Source organism: Neomonachus schauinslandi, chromosome 13 (genome assembly GCF_002201575.2).
Source record: "Neomonachus schauinslandi chromosome 13, ASM220157v2, whole genome shotgun sequence".
NCBI classification, from domain to species: domain Eukaryota; kingdom Metazoa; phylum Chordata; class Mammalia; order Carnivora; family Phocidae; genus Neomonachus; species Neomonachus schauinslandi.
Genome location: NC_058415.1, coordinates 19,781,712 through 19,787,926, shown reverse-complemented (window position 1 = coordinate 19,787,926; position 6,215 = coordinate 19,781,712).

Here is a 6,215-nt window from a genome sequence, read left to right as displayed (position 1 = left end):
GGGGGGGGGGGGGGGGGGGGGGGGGGGGGGGGGGGGGGGGGGGGGGCTCGCGGGACGCCGGCGGCGGAGACAATGCCCGCTGGCGCCCGGGAGTGCCGGGTCGCCCACGGCCAGGCGGCTGCGATCCCGCGGCTGCGGAGGATCGGCGGCTCAGCCCGAGGACGCAGGGTCTCCGGCCCCAGCTAGGTCAGCCCCTGGACGCCGCGCTCCCGCGCCGACCCCCTGACGCCGGCCGTTGGCTCCCGCCTCACCGTCCTCCGCGGCGCGGGACTTCGGTTCAAGCCGGAGGGCGGAGCCTGCGGGGGCGGTGCGCGGAGACGTCAGCACGCTCGCTGTGCGTCAGCACGCAAGCCCACGGGGCCTGAGGACGAGAGGCGGCACCTTCCAGGCGAGTGAGGTGCGGAAGGTAGGCGGTTTTCGGAATTGGGGTTTGCAGAAAGGCTTTACTGGTCGAATAACGGTGAGCGATAGATGTAGAAGCACATTTAAAAAGTGGTAAAAAATAATAATAAAAATAAAAAGTGGTCTAAACTTCTGACAAGTGCCGTGCTTGCACCGCCCAGGAGAGAGGATACTTAATAAGGGACTTAATAAGGGAACGACTGAGTGGATGTCCACTGCCGTCCATTAAATCTTTGCTGTGTTAATTTCTACAAATAACTCTTCATTTCTGTAGTTTCTGCTTACCCCACACGGTTGTTGGCATATTGTAAAGAGTTCCATGAATTCAGGACGTTATTGTGATTACTAGTTATCACTTCGTTTTGTATTGACAATGATGGTTAGCTCTCTCATAACTAGTACTTTATGTCTCCTAGGCTTTTTTTTTTGAGTAAAGCGATAGAAGTTTATTAAGTGAAGATACAGAAAAAGCTCTCAAGAGTGAGAGGGGTCCCAACAGGGTTGCCAGTGAGGGCCTTTAGGGTTGGTCTTTTATAGAAAGCTACCAGGGACTTAAATCCTTTTAACATTTCTATTGATAGCACCATTGAGCAAGGACTAGTCATAACACCTTCAGTGGCTTACTTCCTTTTTAGGGTCCCGTTGGTTATTCCTTGTTGGTCTCAAGTGATTATCATAAAAAGACACGTACCCCGCACGCTCTAGGCATTATTTTTAAAAAGATTTTTATTTATTTATTTGAGAGAGAGCACAAGTGGGGGCGGGGAGGCAGAGGGAGAGGGAGAAGCGGACTCCCCACTGAACAGGAAGCCCCAGGCCGGCTCGATTCCAGGACCCTGAGATCATGACCTGAGCTGAAGTCAAACCTTAACCCACTGAGTCACCCAGGCCCCCCTCGTAGGCATTATTTTAAGCACTGTTTAAGTATGAAAGAATTTAATTTTCCTAACAACTCCATAAGGAATATACAACTGTCTATCCACTAAGTAGGTAGAACTCAGATAATTGGCCTCTGAACCTGTATTTGTATACAGTTTGTAGAACAGTGATAATCCTTTGGTCAGGCCTTAGGTGTTATGTTTACAGCATTCCTTTTCCACTGTAGAACCAAACTAAAATGGAGTCACTTATGTCAGGGATAGAATGAAGATGGTCAATTGCCACACATAAAGGAAACTTAATCTAAGTTACAGGAATGTACAGCTCTGCTTAGAAATCAGCAAAGGACACCAGCCAATCCCCAAATGCCAACTCTGATCACACCTTCTCTGGACTTCCTTGTTCCTTTGACTCAGCTACCCTGATCCAAATAAGATAGACGACTAGGCAACAAGTTAGCTGGAAAAAACTGAATAACTTCTGCATTACCTCATAAAAATCCCTTAGCCTGCAAACGACTCAGAATTGATTGCTCCCAGAGCTTTGAGTTCCCTAGGCTGGAGGTCAGAAGCCTTGAAATAAGCTCATCCTTCTGTTTTGTTTTATTCAGTATGTGGAGTTTGGTTTTTGACACCATCCACTGGTTAAGTGGGATCGTTTTACCTCTTATTCACTGTACTTCACCCCTGATCCATCCTGCCATTATTCCCAGACTTCCAACCCAACTTACCTTTCCATGGAGCCTCGATGCAGATGCCTTCTGCGCATCTCTAACACTGATCTTCTCTGGACCTGGTTTCAGCACAACAAGTTTGTTGGATCCGTCATAGACCTGTGTCAACCTGGTCAACAACATAGGCTGTCTTATTTTAACTGCCCAGTCATTCCCATTTCTTTTTTCCATTCCTTTACTTACAGCTCTTCACAATGGCTCTTCCAGACTTCCTCTACTCTTTTCATGTCACCACTAGACACTGTGTCCCTGCTCTCTGATCTGAAGAGGATACCTCTTACTTCACCAGGAAAATAAATTTTCAGAGATAGACTTCTTCATCTTCTTTTCATGAACTCTGGCTGCCTTCCAATCCATGCCTCGTAATGCAGCCACCACCACTTCCTGTTCGAATCCTTCCATGACTTCGCATTTCTCTTAGGATAAAATAGCAATGTGTTGTTACATTCTAGAATGAGCTCCTTATCTGACTGTACACTGGCACTTTGAGTATCTGGTCTACAGGGCACTGCATCCCCTGGACATGATGGGGGCATGATCTCTGCAGCCTCATCTTGCACCCCTCTCCCTTTCATTTTTCAGGAGTCCAGCCCACAGTGGACTCCTTTCACACCTACATATTTCAGTGGTTCATTGTCCATGCTTACCCCTCTACATGAAATATCCCCTTCAGTCTGCACCTGGTTAATGCCTCCTCATCTTTATCAGGTCGTGTGTCACATTGCCAAGGAAACATTCCCTTACCTGTTCTATTCATCAAATCCCCCTACCCTAAGCTCTCATAACACCATGTACCTCTTGTTCATAGCCTTCATCACATTTCACAGCCATTTTAAGATAGTTACTCACCGTATGGTCCATGAGGAAGAGATCACGTCTGTTTTGCATCTCCAGTGACTAGCACAGTTACTACATGCTATATGTAACTATAACGCTAGTCGGGGCGCCTGGGTGGCTCAGTTGGTTAAGCGACTGCCTTCGGCTCAGGTCATGATCCTGGAGTCCCGGGATCGAGTCCCGCATCGGGCTCCCTGCTCGGCAGGGAGTCTGCTTCTCCCTCTGACCCTCCTCCCTCTCATGCTCTCTGTCTCTCATTCTCTCTGTCTCAAATAAATAAATAAAATCTTTAAAAAAAGAAAAAAAAACTATAACGCTAGTTATAACACTTCTTAAATGAACAAATGAATGTACCTAATCAGTGATCAAGCCCTGGCAGTTTTTCCTTTATAGCGTCTCTCATACTTCTTTCTTCTATTTGCGTTGCCATTACTCCACCATTTATTATTTTACATGTGGATTATGATGATTGCTTCAGAGAATAGTAGGTCTTCCTACATTCAGGCTCTCCTTACATCATTTATTACACCTCCCAGGGTTCATGGATCATGCTATTGCCCTGCCCAAACCTTCCATGACACCCGTTGCCAACACAATAAAGCCAAAGGTTTAAGAATGACATTTAGAACTTTCCACAATTTTGCTTTAATTTCACTTTTCAGACTTGTTTTTAACCTATGGGTCTAATCATCTCTACATCTTTGCTCCCTTCCAGCTCTACGTATTATGTCAAAAACTCTTCTAGTCACTGCCCTTATGTCTCCTTCTCTGGGAAAGCTTCACTGAGAATCCAAGCAAGATATGGATCCTTTCTCTCCTCTAAACTTGCGAGCGGTTTATTTAATAGGACACACCTGGAACTGCCATAAGGCATCTAAATCTTCTCTTCCCTGCTGATATCTGAGCTCTCTGAGAGTGGGGATACATCTCTGTGTTCTGTGTAGTTCTCAGCATTGCTGTTATACACATAGTCAACCTGGTCAGTGAATATTTGGTGAATGAATGAATGAATGAAATGAGTTCTCTGGCTCTTTCTCTCTTTTTCTACTTTCCAAGGTTCTGTAGTTAGTTACATTTGGACAATAGGCTGCTTCATATCAACGTAATAACCAAGCTCACAGAGTGTTGCAAAGAGCTGCTAAGAGCATCCTCCGCCACTTTAGAACAGCTTGTTCCGTCTCAGATGAAGAGCAGGATTCCATCCTTATTAAGTGCTTTTGTTCACTTGGCCTTTAGAGACACTGGGGGCATCAGTGCTCTACATTCAGCAAAATGCCTATTTTGATTATAATTTTCCCTTGTGAATAACAGCTATCCAAAGATGTTCCTGTACAATTTTTCATCCTTTTGTAGTCATAAAATGTATTATAACTACATACAAGCATAAAATAAATAGAAAGAACTCTGTTTATATTTGATAAAAACTTAGGGAGAGGTCTTTATGGCACATTACCAAACTTGTTTGGGGAAATTTTAACCATGTGAAATGTGTTGGAGAGGCACCAAGAGTTCAAGAATTCTCACAATTTCTGAGGACACAGTTGCCTCACGTATAGGCACAGTGGCAGCCATCTATCTGTGTAACAATAGCTTGGAAGATACTGTGTTAGTCCACTCATGCTGTAATAATGTGGAACACATCATCCTAAAACTTGGTGACATCAGCAAGATGTTGGGTTTTTTTGATGTAGGGGTTAGCTGTGGTGACTCTGTTTTAGGCCTCCAGATGGCTGGTTTTGCTCCATGGTTGGATCCGTTTGAGGTCTGTCCCACACATCTGACCCCAGGGCCCAACGGTGGGGGGGGGCGGGGTAGCTGCCTCCAGGGCACACTGTTCTCGCTGTGGCCACTGAAACACGAGAGGTGAGCCCACTTAAGCCCATTTAAGACCTCTGCTGGCATCATATCTGCTCACACTCCATTGACCAAAACGTGTCCCAGATCGAGTTGTATTTAGAATATGTGCATACATTTAAAGTTGGGTGATCTCACAGAATATTGCTCTTGGACAATGTGACCTTGGCACTTTGATTGACATTTGTGTACTTGATAAGCATCACAGAAACTTTTCACCTTTGAGAACTTTATGAATTTGTGGAACAGTTTCTGTGGGAACAGAGGAAGGTATACTTTAGAACTCAACTATTGTTATTGCATTGCTGGGAGAAGAATTGATGATGATAAGGTCAATACAAATGAAAGATTTGAGATTCACATCTGTCTATGGAACATTCCTGGGGAACTGTGATGGTAGCTTTGTATGCTTTCTATCACATTACAGTTTGCCAAAGCCACTTAAGTAAAACATACATAATATATACACCTTGTTTTAGTTTTCCCCACCACTCCACCATGTATCATCAGTGTATCACCTAACAGATAACAGAAACAGAAACTGAAGGAATTCATTGCTAGCACACCTGCTTCACAAGAACTACTAATGGAGGCTCTTCAGATGGTATCAGACTCAAATCCGTAATGACAAAACAAGACAAAGAATTCCGATTAAAATAATGGTGTAGGTAATTCTAAAAAAACAAAATACATTGACATTTCTCCTTTCTTAACTGATTTAAAAGTGCATAAATGTTATATTATTGTGCACATAACAGATATGTAGTATATTTGACAATACGGGCAAAAGAGGCAGTGAGAACAAAGCTGTGTTAGAGTAAGAATGACACTAGAGCATAACCTGAATCCCTAGGAAGAAATGAAGAGACCCAGAAATGGTAAATAAACAGATTAACCTAACAAACCCTATTAATATTTATTTGCTCTTATTTCTTCTCTCAGTTCCCTTAAAAGAGGTAAGATTATTTACAGTCATACTTATGACAGTGTGTTGTTGAGTATGTGATGTATATAAATGTAACAAAAGCAAAAAAGGATGAGGGAAGAGAGGTAGATAAAAGAAAAGTTTCTATATCTGACTGGAATGAAGTTAGTTTAAATTGAAGTAGATTCTGATAAGATGTAGATTGTAAGCTTTAGGACAGCCATTAAGTAAAAAAAATTGATAATAATAAATGGAATGAAATGTTACACTAGAAACTATCCATTTAATATATAAGGAGACAATGGAAGAAGAATAGAGCAACAACAACAACAAAACCCCCCCAAAACATGAGACATGTAGAAAACAAAAGGTAAAATGACATAGACCTTACCATATCAATAATAAAATTAGATGTGAAGGAATGAAACAATCCAGTCAAAAGGCAGGATTATCAAACTGGATAAAAAACAAAAAACATGTTATTTACAGGAGATACTCCTTAGATTTAAAGCTATAAATACATTCAAAATAAAAGATGAAAAAATGTACATCACGCAAATAGCAGCCATAAGAATGCTGTAGTGG